Source organism: Notolepis coatsorum (assembly GCF_963971535.1).
Source record: "Notolepis coatsorum genome assembly, chromosome: 4".
Classification (NCBI taxonomy): domain Eukaryota; kingdom Metazoa; phylum Chordata; class Actinopteri; order Aulopiformes; family Paralepididae; genus Notolepis; species Notolepis coatsorum.
Genome location: NC_140168.1, coordinates 14,190,097 through 14,211,371, shown reverse-complemented (window position 1 = coordinate 14,211,371; position 21,275 = coordinate 14,190,097). Strand labels below are relative to the sequence as shown.

General features: G+C 42.1%; 1 protein-coding gene across 1 annotated transcript in view; it reads left to right on the top strand.

Moving 5' to 3' along the window:
• Nucleotides 1–8,661: 8,661 nt before the first annotated feature.
• The window catches only part of LOC311226918 (uncharacterized protein), a 34,645-nt gene continuing 22,031 nt past the window's right edge, over nt 8,662–21,275 (top strand). Inside the window, exon 1 of the mRNA XM_084312384.1 lies at nt 8,662–8,733. The gene's annotated coding sequence lies outside the window, so the exon portion shown is untranslated. The remainder of the gene's footprint in view (nt 8,734–21,275) is intronic.

The following is a 21,275-nucleotide window of genomic DNA, read 5'->3' as shown; positions in this document are numbered from 1 at the left end:
GTACGGGACGTCCTCGTGATCGATGCCCGTGTGTTGGTTCCCACAGCACAAGTTTGCTGGTTGGCATCTCATGGTGTCTCTGGCAGTGACCTGCCAGCCTCATTCTCCTGACTGCCACTTTATCGCTCACCTTTAGCACCCCCCCATACAAGTTTGCATTAGTGACATGCTCATCCCTGTTGATGTTGAGCACCACACGCATCATTCTGGTGTAGCACCCATCCAAGGACTTCTGCAGGGTGGGCTTCAAGGTCCAGCATTCACTGCCATACAAAAGGACAGACTCAACTGTTGCATGAAAGAAGTTGAGCTTGATTTGACGGGGGAGGTTGGAGTGAGGTCCCGTTGAGAGCCGAGCTTAAAAACATACATATATACAAATAAAAATCCCCTTTCCCCCCCTCCCACCGATAGTCGTACAGGATTGTGTCCCATAGACACATCCTACACGTATGACTCCCTCCCTTAAACCACCGGATATCCCAGAATGATCCAATTATCCTTAACATTCCTATGTATACCATAGGATCTAACATTCTAAATTCTACCATAAGTAGAATGTCAACTGTGGCTTGGCCACTTTCCCGTTAAATAAAAATTTAAATAAGATAAAACTAAAAATAAAGACCAAAAATAAGCTTCAATTATCATGCCATAATCACTTACATTTTATAAGAACTTGTGTAATTTATAATAACCCAAGAATAATATGGAGGTATTGAACTGAAAAGAGAACCTCAATAAATCATAGAAAAGAGAAGAAAAAAGAAAAAAAGAAGAGAACATTAACTATGCTTAATGTTAACTATGCTTAAACACCTAGAGTATAAATTGAAGAAGTAGTGGAATATTTCCAATTAATAAAAAGCAGTTTTTTTTTTTTAACTTTCTTTTTATTGTTTTTCACAATAAGCAAACAATCACAAACAACAAGACATAACAAAAACACAATCCCGGGCTGTGTTATTAGTGTCACTTTACAAAAATATACTTTTCACATGAGTTCTCAATTCTCTTACTTTCCCTATAGGTATGGCGAATATTCTTTACAACTATACATCAATACATCATCCACTGGTTGTCGTCATTACCATATAAAAGTCCCACTTTTCCCAGTACTTCAAACCTTTCTCTTCCTGTAATCTGAGAGTAAAAGTAAGTCTTTCCATTGTGTATATTTCGCCTATAATGGCCAACCATTTTTCTTTTGTTGGAGGTTCTTGTTGATACCAGAGACGCGTGATCGCTTTCTTACTTGCTGCTAAAAATATTTTCATCAAATATCTGTCTCCTCCTACCAATTCCTCAGGTAAGTTACCCAGGTATAAATAGGAGAAGGTCTCCGGTATCTTAAAATTCAATATAACCTGCATGGTGGAGTGAACATCTTGCCAATAATGTTGAATTCCTGGACAATTCCAAAAGATATGAGAGTGGTTTGCCTCCCTCTGGCCGCACTGTCTCCAACATGGTTGCTCTATGCCTACTTGTCGGGATTTGATTTTGGGAGTTATGAAGAATCTAGTCAAGTTTTTCCAGCAGAATTCTCTCCATGTTTTTGAATTAGTCGAGCTACATTGAGTTCTGCACATGTTCTCCCATTCGTCTTCGGTTATTTCAATGTTTGATTCCTTTTCCCAATTTGTCTTAATGTAACTTGTGGAGTCAGTTCTGGCCTGAACAAAGCTATTATACAATTTTGACACAGTTTTACTCATCTTGTCCCTGTATGCCTGAATGAATATCTGAATAACACTGTCTATTGGGGTATTGGGCTCAGACACCTTTACCTCTTTTAGAAAGTACTGGCGTAGTTGTAGGTATCTGAAGAAGTCGTGTTTATCCAAACCGTATGTATCTTTCAAGGTTTGAAAGCTCACAAGTTCTCCATTCTCTACCATTGTGCTGAATGAGGTAATACCTCGGAGAGCCCATTCCTTAAATGTTTGATCATACATTCTTGGTTTAAATAATAAAAAGCAGTTTTTAAATACGTATATGCAGCATTTCCCCTGGCCATGGGTGGGCGATGATCCGTTGTGAAAAATGTTATTCCGATGTGGGCCCACCGGTCCTCAGCCGGCCGCTGCTGTGATGGTTCTGTGATTCTGCAGCTAGATGCTGTTGGTTATTCCCCCGAAGGGCGTCTGGCTGTATGTCTGGCCACGTATTGCTGTTATTCCAGAATGTTCCCTATATCAAAGAATGTTTTAGATGTTCTAGATTATTCCAATATGTCGTTTTTACAGTGTTAGAATGTTCCAGTATGTTCTGGAATGTTGTTAGAATTCCATACTCTTAAAATGAGGATCACTTCAACGCCATGTTCATCGTCTCTGTATCGTTCCAATTTTGAATCCAATATGTCCACAATAATAGAAGCCCAACGGGGAAAACATTCAATAACTCTGAGCTCGTAGGTCTCTCTGCCCCAAATCAGCGGTTCATTAAAGTTTATACTATATGGTGTCCATGCCTAACAGAGATTTAAAGGCCGTTTATATATTATCCTGCATTTTGTGCTGCCATGTATTTGACTGCATCTTCAGGCGAGTTGAGGAAAACCCTTTCTCCTTGTTTATCGACGATGCAAAGTCTTGCAGGGTATATTAATAGGGGTCTGTATTTCTCCAGATAGAGTTGAGACATCACCGTCTTGAACTTGGTTCGCAGGTCCACCACCTCCCGACAATAATCTTCAAAACAGTGTATTGATATATCCTTGTATTTCAGATTGCCTTTCATCCTGCGAGTTTCACGAATGATAATTTCTTTTATTCTGACTTGACGCAGGATAACCAATATCACTCTGGGTCTAACGTTATTGTCGTTGACTCGGGTCCCCAATCTGTAGCACTGCTCCACTTCAGGTACCTTAGGAAGGATCGTTGGTCCCAGGATTTTCTGTAATTCTGTCGCAAACTCTTCAGGGTGTGTGCAGCTCACCGACTCGTCCAGACCGACTATACGAATATTCAGCGTGCGACTTTGATATTCCATCTAGAATATTTTAGCTTTCTGTTCTTCATTGATTCGCTTAAGCTCAACCGTTATATCGTTGAGCTCCGTATTGAGTTCTTTGTAGTTTCCCTTCATCTCAGCCGTTAGATTAACGTTGATATCACCAGCTACGTCTTTGTAGATCCGACTGAAATTTTGTTGGTGTTCTTCCAAACCTGTTTCCAGTGCCATGGTGCGTTTAATATGTGCGTCGGCCTCCACCCTTAGCGCTTCTATTTTGCTTTCGATAGATTCTTTGATAGCATCTACTTTTTCGGTTATTGACTTCTCCATTTTTTTCATTTCATTTTTCATTTCCCGGATGATATATTCGGTGTCTGAGGAGGTGTTTGTAGGGGTTGAACTTGAGGAGGATGCTATCTCGTCTATATTCTCTGCTATTTGTCGCACGTATCCCGTGGCCATAGGCGAGTCCTCTGCGCTTGGTTTTGCAATCGGTTTATCTTTCTTTGGTGGCATCTCGAATCTTTCAGTCAATATAGTTAGTTGATAATCTCAGTTGATATATGCGTCAAGTTTTAAACACATTGGTGGTTTATAAATATGTTTTTAAAACGAAAAAAAAAATAACGGGTGAGCAGCTGTGTCACATGCGACTTACTCCATTCTATAGTAAACCGGAAGTCCGGGGTCATTTGGGGTTTCTGTGTTTTTTGGGGTGGGTTTCTTGTCACAATACTCGGCAAAACAATAACAAATACACATGTAGGCTGAGCAGACGCGAGGGGGAGATGGCTGACAGCAGCCGATTAGCAGTAGGCTAACGTGGACACTGCTCTGCCTAGACCAACAATGTGTGAAAAAGTTGTGTCTGGAAATATGTTGGATTTTAATCAAACAAGGAGTCATAAAATACTTCTGATTTAAATCAAACAAAGGGGTCATAATCGGACTTAACACAAATTTTTGTCTATTTCAGACGTGTAACATCCATAACGCAAAAATGTAACATCCATAACGGCACTTTTTTGTGATTCATTCCTTGAGAGGAAATGCCAGGTTTTCCTGAATGTGCTTTTTGGGTACCTCAAACCCTTCCCTACAAAGTGATAGTAAACATGTTATTCTTTGAAAAAGATATTCACAAGAGTTTTCATCATGTGTTCAGTGAGTCCGAAAAGCTTGTCAATTTCCGTAACATCCATAACGCTGTGTATTTTGTCACCTATCTCAAAATCCAAAAGGTCAAAACATTTCTTATTGCAGGCTCATCTTTATATCAATAAGTGTAACTAAAATGTGTAAATTATACTTCAAACAAAGGGGTCATAATCGGACTTAACAACACACATTCGCAATGTAACATCCGTCACTTGCAATGTAACATCCATAACGGTAACATCCATAACACTTGTAAAGAATACAAAAAATAAGACCAGAATGACTAATTGTTGCTAATATGTCATCTTTATAAACGTTAGCTTTGCTTAGGTTGACATTGCATTCCAGATGCATGTTTTATGACAACTTTTCCTGGAAAACGTTATGGATGTTACATTCGCTGTCCCATAAAGGGGCATTATAACAGCATGCTTCACCTGCCAATGGAAAGACACAAAGTACATAATTGATTCACATATTGATACAACAGCCCTTCATGACCAAAGGTGAGGTTAGAAAAATATCGGTTGATTTTTTTTTGCCATTCTGGCCATTCAGAAAGTCAGATTAATCGAAAAATACATTTTTACATCATTGTGTCTCCTCCTGTAGTGTGAAAAAACATGCATTCTCATAAATATTACGATCAAATCTATTTTGTACTTCAAAATATAGACCTTGATGATACATTTGAAATTGATTTGGTTATGATCATGTTATTTTAATTTGTTCATGGTGAGGTTGACATTTGCATGGAATTGCCCATACCTAGGTTCCATCCTAGAGGCAAATCTTTCCTGTGACAAAATGGCATCAAATGTAATCAAAAAAGTCAACCAACGAACTAGATTCTTGTACCGGATCTCCTCTCTGGTAAACAAGAATACCCTGAAGACTCTGGCATGAGCACTCATTCAAGGGTACGATTATGCTTGCACCTCATGGTACCAAAGTACCTCAAAGGCGCTAAAAACAAGATTACAAACATCACAAAACAAACTGGTCAGACTACTACTTGACCTTACTCCTAGAACCCACCTCACCCCTGCCCACTTTGACTACCTAGGAGTAGGATGGCTTAGAGTAGAAGACAGTACAGCAACTTGTAATGGGCCTGGTCTACAAGATACACTACACGACTAAGATACCCATGTACATGTCAAAATACTTCCCAAAGGTCAGTGAATACCACAACCATAACACCAGAGGGAGCTCCACAAATCATGTTAAACCCAGATTCGGCTCAAACAAGGGACTAAACACGTTTCGCAATTATGCCACATCAATGTGGAACGCCCTACCCAAAGCTGTAAAGGAATGTGAATCATTACCCACTTTCAAAACCACGCTCAAAGAACACCTACGGGAGACTGCAATTCGAAACTGGCCCCTGTAAATGTCCTAACCCAACCCCCTCCAATGTACAGTAAATGACCTAACCCAAGAATACACGATACCCTCCTCTTGGAACCAAGTATGGTTTCGTCGATATTTCAATATACAGTTTTGCTTGTACAGTTGTACAGTTTCCCCCACCCCGCCTACCCAACCTCTCCCCCCCCCACCCCCCCCACCCCACCTTTTAAACGTAGCCTATGTGTGCGAAGACGCTCTCTGATTGGCTAGCCGCGTACAGCGAAGACCCTCTCTGATTGGTTTAGCGCCGAAGGGTCTCTTCCGCCTTGTATATATATTCTCTGCATCAAAGTGGTTATGCTTTGGCCCTCTTTCGAAGTGGGTTATGCTTAAAGTTAGGGTTAGGGTTAGGGTTAAGGTTAAGGTTAGGGTTAAGGTTAAGGTTAGGGTTAGGTGGAAGAGACCCTTCGGCGCTAAACCAATCAGAGAGGGTCTTCGCTGTACTAGCCAATCAGAGAGCGTCTTCGCACACATAGGCTACGTTTAAAAATCACGCACCCCGCCCACCTAACTAACCACCTCCAATGTACAGTTCCCCCCTACTTGCAATGGGCCTGGTCTACAAGATACACTACACGACCAAGGTACCCATGTACATGTCAAAATACTTCCCAAAGGTCAGTGAATACCACGATCACAACACCAGAGGGAGCTCCACAAATCATGTTAAACCCAGATTCGGCTCAAACAAGGGACTAAACACGTTTAGCAATTATGCCACATCAATGTGGAACGCCCTACCCACAGCTGTAAAGGAATGTGAATCATTACCCACTTTCAAAACCACGCTCAAAGAACACCTACGGGAGACTGCAATTCGAAACTGGCCCCTGTAAATGTCCTAACCCAACCCCCTCCAATGTACAGTAAATGACCTAACCCAAGAATACACGAGACCCTCCTCTTGGAACCAAGTATGGTTTCGTCGATATTCCAATATACAGTTTTGCTTGTACAGTTGTACAGTTTCCCCCACCCCGCCTACTCAACCTCCCCCCCTCCCACCTTTTAAACGTAGCCTATGTGTGCGAAGACGCTCTCTGATTGGTTTAGCGCCGAAGGGTCTCTTCCGCCTTGTATATATATTCTCTGCATCAAAGTGGTTATGCTTTGGCCCTCTTTCGAAGTGGGTTATGCTTAGAGTTAGGGTTAGGGTTAGGGTTAAGGTTAAGGTTAGGGTTAGGGTTAAGGTTAGGGTTAGGGTTATGGTTAGGTGGAAGAGACCCTTCGGCGCTAAACCAATCAGAGAGGGTCTTCGCTGTACTAGCCAATCAGAGAGCGTCTTCGCACACATAGGCTACGTTTAAAAATCACGCACCCCACCCACCTAACCACCTCCAATGTACAGTTCCCCCCTACTTGCAATGGGCCTGGTCTACAAGATACACTACACGACCAAGGTACCCATGTACATGTCAAAATACTTCCCAAAGGTCAGTGAATACCACGATCACAACACCAGAGGGAGCTCCACAAATCATGTTAAACCCAGATTCGGCTCAAACAAGGGACTAAACACGTTTCGCAATTATGCCACATCAATGTGGAACGCCCTACCCAAAGCTGTAAAGGAATGTGAATCACTACCCACTTTCAAAAACACTCTCAAAAAACACCTACCGGAGACTGCAATTCGAAACTGGCCCCTGTAAATGTCCTAACACAACCCCCTCCAATGTACAGTAAATTACCAAGTACGGTCTTGTCAATATTCCAATGTACAGTGTTGCTTGTACAGTTGTACAGTGTCCCCCACCCACCCTCCTACCCAACCTCCCCCCAACCACCTCCAATGTACAGTCCCCCCCCCCCCCCCCACCTACCCAACCTCCTCCAATGTACAGTTTCTACGTCAAATGTATACTCTTTTTTCTGGACTCTTTTCGTATCACAAACAGTACTGTATTTGCAAATCTGGTATGTCATAAATGTATACAGTAGATGTAGCAGTACTGTCTATCTGTATCACTGTATGTCATGTATGTCATATATGTTACGATGAATTGAAAATGGGGGACCCTGATGTAAACAAGACGAAAGTCTTTCTCTGGTCTGCATCCCCTTAACAATTTTATGTATTGAGCTGTACTGTACTGTACCCATTCTGCAATCTGTTAATAACGTTTTCAATCAATCAATCACAAACTACTGTATTTGCAAATCTGGTATGTCATAAATGTATAGATGTAGCAGTACTGTCTATCTGTATGTCGTGACTCTTGTATGTCATATGTTATGATGAATTGAAAATGGGGGACCCTGATGTAAACAAGACGAAAGTCTTTCTCTGGTCTGCATCCCCTTAACAATTGTGTGTATTGAGCTGTACTGTATTGTACCCGTGCTGCAATCTGTTAATAACGTTTTCAATCAATCAATCAATCAATCAATCAATCACAAACAGTACTGTATTTGCAAATCTGGTATGTCATAAATGTATAGATGTAGCAGTACTGTCTATCTGTATGTCGTGACTCTTGTATGTCATATGTTATGATGAATTGAAAATGGGGGACCCTGATGTAAACAAGACGAAAGTCTTTCTCTGGTCTGCATCCCCTTAACAATTGTGTGTATTGAGCTGTACTGTATTGTACCCGTGCTGCAATCTGTTAATAACGTTTTCAATCAATCAATCAATCAATCAATCAATCAATCAATCACAAACAGTACTGTATTTGCAAATCTGGTATGTCATAAATGTATAGATGTAGCAGTACTGTCTATCTGTATGTCGTGACTCTTGTATGTCATATGTTATGATGAATTGAAAATGGGGGACTCTGATGTAAACAAGACGAAAGTCTTTCTCTGGTCTGCATCCCCTTAACAATTGTGTGTATTGAGCTGTACTGTATTGTACCCGTGCTGCAATCTGTTAATAAAGTTTTCAATCAATTAATAAAAAAAAAAAACACACACACACACACACTCACTTTCAGTGACTGGCAGATCATATTCTCCAATCGGATCTCCCCGCGCCCCAGAATGGAAGTAGAGGGGCGGCAATACATAGATATCATCTATGCGGCAATACGCCTAGACGCGTAGTCCGCCGGAAACTTAAGAAGTAGAGCCCCGCCCAGCTGACAACAGCGTTTTACAGCGCTGAATTCAAGACTAGCAGAGACGAGACGACAACAAGGCAACAAGGCGCCGAATGGACGAGTAGGAAGTGGAACTTTCATGTAGAAGGTAAACACAAGACAACGCGGTTTACTATAACAATCGATAGCGCGACGCAGACATATTTTGCTTCAGTTGCATGTGACGTGCTGCTCGTGTGTGTATTTATTTACCTGGGGGGGTTCATGTGAGATTCCTGTACAGATGCGCCGGTTTTATTTTGCAGTGTTAAATGGCCGACGATGTATTACTGTAAATGGCCGCTGGTGTGTTTATCGCGAGGACATTTTATCTATTTTTATCTAGCACACTCTCAGGAGCAAAACAGGAAAAAGCATTTAATATAAAAGTATTCTGTATTTTTGTAAGACAACAAATAAAGAAACTTGAAACTGAACACTATTTTAAGAGAAGGAAGGTGCCAGGTGTGGAAACGTTCAGTTCGACCGACATTCTGAAGACACTCTGATGTCACGAGACCGCCGCCATCTTGGTATAGGGGGACCATACGGATTTCTACCATCAAATGCATGCGTTGAGGTCCGTTTTTATTACATGTTTTATCACATTCTTGTTCATTTCATAACATTTTCATACGATTTGTTTTGAAAATATTGAGGCCAACATGGCATTTCACTATTTCGAAAGCCTTTCTGGTGATTCTCATCACCAGAAAAGTCCAAGTCCAAGATCGCCAATAAAGGGGTTATAGCATGCAGGTTAAGTGATCATTATATGATATTTTGTACGCGCAAAAAGCTAAAACAAAAGGCTGGCTGTCACAAAACAGTCACATCTAGAGACCTAAAAACCTACTCTAGCGAGGCCTTTAACCTTGAACTGGAAAGTGGACTGGTCAGACGAGCTCAATGGTACACTGGTTGAAGAAACATGGCTTGGCTTCAAAACCAAATTTTCAACGATACTAAACAACATGACCCCCCTAAGAACCACTAGGGTAAAAAATCGCGCTGAGCCGTGGATGCACGCTGAAATACTGACCGCTATGAAAACCAGAGACAAAAAATGCTCTGAGTTTCGTAAAAGTCAGTCAAAGCTTAACATAAGCACGAGCAGTGAACTCCAAGCCCACGTGACTGAACTCAAACTGGAAAGAAACAGACTAAGAAATGATGTAAACTCCATGATCAAAACAGCAAAGAAAAAATTCATCAATGACAAAACCGAGGAAAACAAAAACAAACCGCGTGAACTTTGGAAATTACTCAATAACCAACTAGGCTGCAGTAAAACTAAAAAACTTAAAACCAGATTCTCAAACATAAACATAAAGACGGACAACACGCTCATCACAGAAAAGCTGGATGTAGCCAATTACTTAAATAGTTTCTTCACAAACATAGCCACAACACTGGTAAACAAACTACCCTCCCACTCAGGGCATTATGGGGTAGAACACATAGTAGCATACTACAAGAACCTAGGGGTCCACAAAGACGACTTCAAACTGGAAATGGTAACAACAGATGAGGTACTCAAAAAACTGAGCGCCCTCCAACCCAACAAGGCCACTGGCCATGACAACATCCCCTCCAAATTCCTCAGAGACTCAGCAGCCGCCATCACCCCAGTCATCGCACACATAATAAACCTCTCCATAAAACAGGGACACGTCCCCAAGGACTTCAAAATTGCGAGAGTGACCCCTCTGCACAAAAAAGGCAGTAAATTAGACCCAGGCAACTACCGCCCTGTTTCTATCCTTACCTCCATCTCGAAAGTCATGGACAATTTTTTATACGAACAGGTCGAAAAATACCTTGCGGAAAAAAATCTAATCTACGAATTCCAATCTGGCTTCAGAACATCCCACTCCACTGACACATGCCTTCTCTATTTAAACGACCACATCAAACAAGAGGTGGACGCGGGCAAATACTGCGGCATGGTCATGCTGGACCTACAAAAGGCCTTCGACACTGTCAATCACACCATTCTGATTGACAAGCTAAAAGCAATTGGTTTTGATAGTCTATCAGTGAGCTGGATGCAATCCTACCTGGAGGGGAGAGAGCAGATGGTGGAGGTAAACGGTACCCTATCCCCCCCCCTCACAGTAAACTGTGGTGTTCCACAAGGAAGCATACTAGGTCCGCTACTGTTTCTAATTTATGCAAATGACATGTCGTCAGCTTGTGACTGCAACTTGTTCCTGTTTGCGGACGACTCAGCCCTGCTGGTCTCTGACAAGAACAAGTTACAGGTTGAAAAAACCCTCAGCTCAGAACTAGGCAAAATCTGCATATGGCTCGCTGATAACAAACTATCATTACACATGGGCAAAACAAAACAGAGTCCATTCTCTTCGGTTCAAATAACAAACTCAGCAAGACCGACGGCTTCTCAGTTACAGTGGGTGACAATATTGTCACAAGGAAAGAAGATATTACCTACCTGGGTTCCATCCTAGAGGCAAATCTTTCCTGTGACAAAATGGCATCCAATGTAATAAAAAAAGTCAACCAACGAACTCTATTCTTGTACCGGATCTCCTCACTGGTAAACAAGAATACCCTGAAGACTCTAGCAGGAGCACTCATTCAAGGGTACTACGACTATGCTTGCACCTCATGGTACCAAAGCACCTCAAAGGCGCTAAAAACAAAATTACAAACATCTCAAAACAAACTGGTCAGACTACTGCTTGACCTTACTCCTAGAACCCACCTCACCCCTGCCCACTTTGACAACCTAGGATGGCTTAGAGTAGACGACAGAGTACAGCAACTTGCAATGGGCCTGGTCTACAAGATACACTACACGACCAAGGTACCCATGTACATGACAAAATACTTCCCCAAAGGTCAGTGAATACCACGATCACAACACCAGAGGGAGCTCCACAAATCATGTTAAACCCAGATTCGGCTCAAACAAGGGACTAAACACGTTTCGCAATTATGCCACATCAATGTGGAACGCCCTACCCAAAGCTGTAAAGGAATGTGAATCACTACCCACTTTCAAAAACACTCTCAAAAAACACCTAAGGGAGACTGCAACTCGAAACTGGCCCCTGTAAATGTCCGAACACAACCCCCTCCAATGTACAGTAAATTACCAAGTATGGTCTTGTCAATAATCCAATGTACAGTGTTGTTTGTACAGTTGTACAGTGTCCCCCACCCACCCCTCCTACCCAACCCCCCCCCCCCCCCCCCCACTCCTAACCAACCCCCACCCACCCAACCACCTCCAATGTACAGTCCCCCCCCACCCCCACCTACCCAATCCAATGTACAGTTTCCACGCCTAATGTATATACTCTTTTCTTTCTGGACTCTTTTTGTATCACAAACAGTACTGTAATTGCAAATCTGGTATGTCATAAATGTATAGATGGAGCAGTACTGTCTATCTGTATGTCATGTATGTCATATATGCAGGCATTAAAGCGTTCCGTCTTGGGACGGATATCCGTCCATTTGATTTGGAGATTCCGTCATTTGATTTGGAGTCGTGACGGATTTTAACCTGAGCCAATCAGAGGCGTCAAATATCCTTTTTTCCCCTACCGCGGCCGCACCAAACAGTCATTTGCGAGCAATCGGCAAATTCTCAGGCAAATGCAACCAACCAGAAGGCGAGATTGTTCTGAGTTTACAGCCCTTTCACCCGCCTCCGCTGTGCTCAGCACCAATGGGAAGCGCCCATTTTGAGACTCTCTAGCGTCTAGCTCTACTCGCGAGTAAACTTGACTCATCAACACCATGCGGCAACTTTTTACGAGACCGTAAGTTCATTTGACTTATTCTAGTCTAAAGAAACATATATATTACTATTGCTATTGATAAATCTAGGTAACGTGAATGCCACAAAACGAATGCCTTTTGTTAATCAGAACGTTATTTACGCGACAAGCAGTGTGTTGTTGTCGTTGTTGTTGTTGTTGGTGGTGTTTCGTGTGTGTGCTTGCGCCGCTCGCTTTCTGATAAATGTATGAATGTTGATAAATCTAGATAACGTTAATGCCACAAAACGAATGACTTTGTTAATCAGAACGTTATTTGCGGTATCAATTGTTTTTAAGCTCAATAAACGTCTTTCTCCCATTTGTCCGGGAGATCTCTGGGTAACAGTACTGTATATTTGCATATCATATATGTCACAAATGTAACATTACTATATACCTGTATGTCATGTATGTCACTATGAATTGAAAACGGGGGACCCTGATGTAAACAAGACGAACGTCTTTCTCTGGTCTGCATCCCCTTAACAATTGTGTGTATTGAGCTGTACTGTATTGTACCCATTCTGCAATCTGTTAAATATTGATTGATTGTTATTAACAGATTGCAGAATGGGTACAGTACAGCTCAATACACACAATTGTTAAGGGGATGCAGACCAGAGAAAGACTTTCGTCTTGTTTACATCAGGGTCCCCCATTTTCAGTTCATCATAACATATATGACACACATGACATACAGATAGACAATACTGCTACATCTATACATTTATGACATACCAGATTTACAAATACAGTAGCCTATTGTTTGTTTGTGATACAAAAATAGTCTAAAAAGAGTATATACATTTGACGAAGAAACTGTACATTGGAGGTGGTTGGGTGGGATGGGGGGGGGGTTGTAACTATACATTGGATTATCGACAAAACCTTACTTGGTCCCAAGAAGAGGGTCTCGTGTATTAAATAAAGTTTTCATTCATTCATTCACTCTGGATCTTGTAAATCCAGTAGCAATACACACAATTGTTAAGGGGATGTAGACCAGAGAAAGGCGTTTGTCTTGTTTACATCATCAGGGTCCCCCATTTTCAATTCATAGTGACATTTATGACATACACAACATACACATGACATCATGACATTTATGACATAGGGACATACATGCCTTACAGGTATATAGTAATAGTACTGTTACATTTGTCACATATACGATATGCAAATATACAGTACTGTTACCCAGAGATCCTAACAGTAAATATATACATATGATGAGGAGGAGACTGTACATTAGGAGGGGGTGAGTGAGTGGGTGGTAAATAAATATATACAAACGGTGGGGAGGAGACTGTCCATTGTTGTTGTGGCATAATTGCGAAACGTGTTTAGTCCCTTGTTTGTATGATAACAAGCCATTTAGTTCATGGTTCAAAGTGGGGAGGGGTGCTAGCTCGCCATCAATCAGAAGCTAGCCACAAGACTTGCATTCACGCTCTCCAGCACACAACAGTAGGGTCTCTATAGTCACAGTCAGGACAGTAGGCTCGCTCTACAAGTAGGCTCCCTTAAAACGCTAACGCTATTAAAAAAAAAATACAGTAGAGGTTAAAATAAGAATATGACTTGGCCAGAAAAAAAGTTCAGTCAGGAGATTTTTTTTTGCTTTAATCCCTGCATATATGTTACAATGAATTGAAAATGGGGGACCCTGATGTAAACAAGACGAAAGTCTTTCTCTGGTCTGCATCCCCTTAACAATTGTATGTATTGAGCTGTACTGTACTGTACCCATTCTGCAATCTGTTAATAAAGTTTTCATTCATTCATTCATTCATTCATTCTAAGGCGAGATATGAGTCAAAGATCTCCCCCTGATTGACTTGACATAATGTCCATACAAAACACATACAGACATGGCCAACTCTCGAATACCCAAATTGAAGCTGCTGTGTTACGTTTTGTACTAATAACTAACACAGAAATCCAAATCGCAAGTTTTATATAATACCAGCTGATGCATCACGGAGGAAAAAGTGGCTGGTGGCTAACGTTCGGCTAACTCGCTCTGTGTTGTGGTCATGGTAGCTACATGCTAAGCTAACGTTAATTACATAATATCGAACCGATAGGAGCTTATCTTATCTAATCTTACGTGGTGGTACCACGTATGCCACTACCCGATCAAACATCCACGTAAGATTAGATAAGATAAGCTCCTATGGTTCGATATTATGTAATTAACGTTAGCTTAGCATGTAGCTACCACAACCACAACAGCAGAGCGAGTTAGCCGAAAGTTAGCCACCAGCCACTTTTTCCTCCTTGATGGTATAAAACTTGCAATTTGGATTTCTGTTTTTGTCATTAGTACAACGCGTAACACAGCAGCTCTTTGGCATTGTGAAGGACTGAAGAAAATTCCGTTTGATAGTCTTTAATTTGACGCTTTAACGATCCGTTTCTGCACTAAATGAACCGTACACAATGTACCAGGCGGGGCAGTTTCCCCCCACGCTGCAGTTGCCTAGCAACAACAGACAGGAAGTTGACTTTGAGAATAGAATGAGTTGAATGACCTGGGCGAGTGTATCGCTTCCGCAACGGAATTCGGTTTCCGGGTTCCTCTGATTGGCCGCGACCCCCACGTGACCCGCCCCCCTATCCACCGCGCTGACGCGCGCGGCAGAGAGCGGCCGCGGACTCGCTCGCTTCCTCAATTTATACGCATGGAAGTATTGAATGAATGAATGAGAACTTTATTTAACAGATTGCAGAATGGGTACAATACAGTACGGCTCAATACACACAATTGTTAAGGGGATGCAGATCTGAGAAAGACGTTTGTCTTGTTTACATCAGGGTCCCCCATTTTCAATTCATATAGAACGACGCAATATTTTATTTGTTTGTCATGACAAACCAATTACGTAATCCAACATATGTGTAACTGAGGGGTTACAAAACCCGGACTGTATTAAAGATTGTTAGATTAAACCACTACTAAATATTATTACTTGCCAGACAGTACAGTTAGTTAAATATGGCAGACACTCAATAGACGGCACAGGGACAAAGAGATCACGTTTACAGTATTTTAATAGCAATATCAATATACAACTGAATTAGTACGTTGCTCTTTTAATAGTGAATGATAGTAGAATGTCAGAGTATCAAAGTCAGGGGGAATGAATAATTCCTAGGTTAAGAATACTCGACTGGAGCTCTGCATGGAGTGAGAAGGCGATACAGGGCAAGCGAGGGGTATAGCTGGAGACAATGATTTCCCCCACGGAGTGGTAAGCTCCAGAGGAATTGAAGAATAGTCGGATACTCCTGCGGTCACTGAAGAAAAGGGGTTCTCGTACGGATCCAGTCCTTGTAATCCAAGTGCCCGATGGCAGGGTAATAGCTCGTAATCCAAAGCCCGACGGCAGTGATGATAGCTACCTAGCTTCGTTGGTCGTAGAAGCTAGCCCGATGAATGTCTTCAGGTGTAGTTAGATCCAAACGCCAATGGTCTTAACTATGCTCTTCTCCACGTTACTTCGCTTACACAAGTCACTTTAATACACCAACAATGGTTCTACAATATTAGGGTCGTATCTAAGTAGCTACTAGCTATCCGTAACGATACACCGCGGGTAGGCTTCCACTGCTCACATGTCCACTCGTTCTGCTGTTAGGTTACTTCACACTTCACCTCGTGTTCTGATACTCGTTACGTTAAGTTCACACACAGCTGCACATTAGATTAGGTTCACACTACGACTGCTGCGCCTTCTACAATATATATACTCAGAGTGATTTCTAGAGCGCAACCGAATTACTTGTCCGGAATCAATGTGCCTGCTAAGGGCATGTCTGAACTTGCCCGGACACGTCTTTGAACTTGTCTGGGGGGCGCGACGGCTGGCGCCGCCAATGTCAAGGGCGGTGTCCAATGAGGCGAGCGAATAATACTATGATTCAAACGGAAGCTTAAAGGTATATTAAAGGTATATTATTCGCTTATATATATATATATAATATACAAGTTATACAAAATAATAAACGTAGATTCTCAGTGTTAATCTGGCCCTTCAGAACAATATGTGTAAAGGCACAACATATTCCAGTTAACGGTATCTTTTTTTAATGATTTGTTACGGCGCAATCAATACTTCCATGCATTCGGGACCTCCATGTTTGGGGGTATTCATCAGACAAATCGGATGCGGGGATTCGGCTCCCATCAGGCGGGCAAGAACTGCAGGTTTTCAGCCTCTCTCCTGGAGCTTAAGGGGGAGCTTAGTATTCCTGCTGCGGAGGAGGTGGCTACAACATCAACACACAGTGACTACATGCAGTCACTGTCTTGATGTAGCCAGCGGGTAAATCGCGATTTTTTTTATTTGTTTGTCATGACAAACCAATTACATAATCCAACATATGTGTAAAGGCACAACATATTCCAGTTAACGGTATTTTATTTTAATGATTTGTTACGGCGTAGTCGTTCTATATGAATTGAAAATGGGGGACCCTGATGTAAACAAGACGAACGTCTTTCTCAGGTCTGCATCCCCTTAACAATTGTGTGTATTGAGTCGTACTGTATTGTACCCATTCTGCAATCTGTTAAATAAAGTTTTCATTCATTCATTCAATCAATACTTCCATGCGTATAAATTGAGGAAGCGCGCGAGTCCGCGGCCGCTCTCTGCCGCGCGCGGCAGCGGCAGAGCGGTGGATAGGGGGGCGGGTCACGTGGGGGTCGCGGCCAATCAGAGGAACCCGGAATCCGAATTCCGTTGCGGAAGCGATACACGCGATCCGGGCGCGTCTATGCTTTTACCAAACGGTTCGTGTTTCCGCGTTCCCGTTTTGCGCTCTGATTGGCCACGCGCGTTGCTGGTCATGTGACATGTGCGCCCAATCGCATGACTCGCCCATTTCCGCCTCGACCAGCAGCAAACTACCTAACGCCTACGATCCACACTCTAACATTAGGCGTGTTCGAGATGGGATAGGCGGACGCAGATCTGCGCAGGTTTTACTACGGCCTTGCCAAGCGCGGTGCATGGCGGTTAGAATGTTGTCCGACTTGCTCTGAAAATCTGACGAGACGAGGCGCGGAAATATCGCGGGACCGAGCCACGCACAGCCTTCAGAGCGAGGCGCCACAGTACCTCTCACCCGGCTGCTCCACGCAAATCCATGATGGGGAACGACTTGCTGTCGTTGCGCAAAGCGCCTATTGGCTCAGAAAAGTTGTCACCTGGTCCACCAGCCACGCCCACAAGAGGAAGTTATGAGACGTTTGATTGATTGAAGACTTTATTACAGTACGGGTCCCGTCTACCCGTCTTTATTATTATTATTGGATACAGGAGTTTGGGTACCAAGAGCTTCTTCAAATAAAGTTTTCATTCATTCATTCATCATATCATCATGATAAACTTCAAGTTGCGTGTTGTGTGTGCGCACATGCGGTGGCCAGGAGCGCGCAACAAGATGGTATACATTATGGTATATGATTTATGAATAGTATATTCCACTATCAGGATTCTTAATAGGACTAGTTGTTAAAGATTCCTAAATATTCAGCACAACAATTGAACGAGGTTGGAGTGGGGTGGAATTTGGCAATGATATATATATATATGTATAGTAGTATATGATGTGCTGTACATTTGAATCTAATCTAATTTTGCACACGGCCATCGCATTATAATGAGCTGGACAGTATGTGTAATGTGTGTGGTGGTGACGTGAAAGCGTATCTGCCATGCGAGACGAGAGGCTCTCGTGAAATCTGAAGTGTCCGACGTTCTGACTCCTCCCCCGGCTGCACTCGGCTACTCTCGTCTACTTTCGAGGCGAACCGAAATCCATCTCGAACACGCCTCTTAACCAACTTCGAAAGAGTGCCTACGCTTAACCGGCGAAAGAACTTGCCGTCACACGATATCGCCCTGCTCTAAGACAAACTCTAACCTTAACTAGGCCTGCCGCGATAAGCAATAAATCGATTAATCGGCGCGATAATTAAAATGAATGCAATGATTTTGACGGGCACGATTAATTGCTATTTGCGCGTTTGTTTTAATGAGGCGGAACCAGTACCCCTTGTCAGTCACTCCGTGTGGGGAGGCGGGCCGCTGGCGTTACTAGAGCACAGCACGGGAGCTCCGTGGGGCAACGCCACATAGCTTAACTAGTGTTGCTCCTTTTAACCAAGTAGCGTTCTTTGTAGTGTAACGTTAGCTATTTTTAGACCCAAGTAGTTACTCGCTACTGCCCGGAGAAACTGGACTGCTAAATAAAGATTAAAGATCTAGCGTTGACGCTATCCAATGCTAACAACATTAGCTAACAAACGAAATACAACGTATAGCATAGCTACAACACAGAATAACGTTAATACAATTGCATGCATCATTGTTTACAATGAACGGGTGGGGCTGATCAAAGGACTGGACACGGGGACAAGTTAAACATGAATTAATTTATTATAACAGGTAGTTTCGAGTCGTGCTGCAGTGCCTACGCACCACAGCTATTCTATTATATGCGGCTTTGACGCTTCCTCCTCATCGTTGATTGCCTGTAGTAGCTGCATCTAATGTTAGTAGCTAACGTTAAAACTAACCTAAAGTTAGTTGTTCACCAACAATCTCAACATTTGTTTTATCATTAGCTCAAAAACACAGAACCGGACGAGACAAGTTGTCTGCTCAATACGTTCTGCTAGGCAGCTAGGATAATAACAACAATACTTCCGGTCGGACCGGTGTGTGGGTTTCAAAATAAAAGTCTAAAACACCGGAAAAGACGGAGTGGTGGGCTTCAAAATAAAAGTCTAAAACACTGCAAAAGACGGAGTGGTGGGCTTCAAAATAAAAGTCTAAAACACCGGAAAATACGTTTATTTTGTACAGCGTTTTCCTCCACGAGTACTCGAGTACATCATGTGATCAATCGATCTGGATAATTTTTGCCCATCCCTAGTTTATCCTGTGCTCAAGTCTCTTCCAATAGAGATAGTATATATTTAGGTGTTTATTTTTATTTATTACGTTTCCAGTTTTTTCCTCACACTTTATTAACATTTTGTACATGGTACTGCAAGGTACATTACTAATACATGTACATGTTAAAAGGATGACACAAAAAGCCAGACAGAGGGCTTGTTTCCAGTTTCTGTTTGTTTTATAATAAACAATCAAACTGAGCATTTTTTTATTTAGGATATTTAAAATGTCTTCCAATGTTAAATAAAGGTTTATTGCACTTTGAAACGGTTTCCTTGCATTATTATGCTATTATTATATTAGTAAAAAAAATAAAAAGGTTAATTGAAAACTTTTGGGAAATAAATTTCTCCAAAAAAAATTCTCTAACCGGTCGCAATAATATCGCTTATCGCGATATTTTCGGGGGCAATTAATCGCCCAGCAAAATGTGTTATCGTGGCAGGCCTAACCATAACCAACTTCGAAAGAGCGCCTAAGCTTAACCGTCCAAAGTACTTGCCGTCACACGATTGGGCGCACATGTCACATGGCCAGAAACGTCTATGGCCAATCAGAGCGCAAAACGGTAACGCGGAAACACGAACCGTTTGGTAAAAGCAATCAGGCGACCCGCGTGCGTGAATCCTTTCGGCAACTGGCTTGTCCTTCCGCATTCCCGTTTGACGCTCTGATTGGCCAGGTCATGTGACATGAGCGGCAATCGTGGCACGGCAAGTTTTTGCACGGTTAAGCTTAGGCACTCTTTCGAAGTTGGTTAAGGTTAGATTTTGTCTTAGAGCGTGACGGCAAGTTCTTTCGACGGTTAAGCTTAGGCACTCTTTCGAAGTTGGTTAAGGTTAGAGTTTGTCTTAGCAGGGCGATAGAACGCCAGGTAGTTTGCAGGCTGTTCGACGCGGAAATGGGCAAACACGCTATTGGGCGCACATGTCACATGACCTGGCCAATCAGAGCGCCAAACGGGAACGCGGAAGGACAAGCCAGTTGCCGAAAGGATACACGCGACCCACGTGCGTGTAGTCTTTTACCAACGGAGTTGCAGTTCCGCGTTCGGGTTCCGCGATCTGATTGGCCACTTTAATAACTCTGTGGTCATGGTCAGAGTCTGCACTGCAAGTGTCCAGCCTGGCGCTGTGCTCTGCCAGGCAGGACCCAATATACAGCACAAAGTTTGTGAATTTTACATGTGCCAAGCGGATTGACAATTTTCAGATAATCTATATACATTTTATTCTGTACTGTACATAGATACACTGTTATCCCAACGGTCACAATAGTTGCTGTCAACATGTTTGCTCATTCTATGACCACACTATACAAATTTGAGTAATTCAGCCAGGATGTAAACAGCTCTGGTCATGTGACACTGCACATATTGAGACCCTTTATTATTTCAATATTTGCTGGAAATACATTGATACATCATCCAGTAACATTTTCAGAGCCTTATAACAAACATTATTACACTATTGTGACCAGTGGGATTAAATGTGTAATATACATTACATTTTATGTACATGTTATAACATGCATGTATTCTTTATTTTCTATATATTTCTTTTCTATATCTATTTAATTTTAACATTGCCATAATGTTGGAGAGGGCAACACAATGTTTTTGTAAGTGGCATACAGTTAAATAGATGTATACTCTGAATAGAAATAAATAAGAGTTTGAAGTTGATATAATGTGCTTGTGTAGTTATTTTTCTGTTAACTTATTCACATGGATTTTAAAACTGAACCTTAAGTCACAGTAACTGACCATATTTGAGTTGCCTTAACTGAGAATTGTAAGTCTTAGCCAACTGAAAACATTTGAGTTGATCAACTTAAAAAATGTGAGGCAGGGGGTTGCCTCAATTTTTTTAAGTTCTGGAAAATTA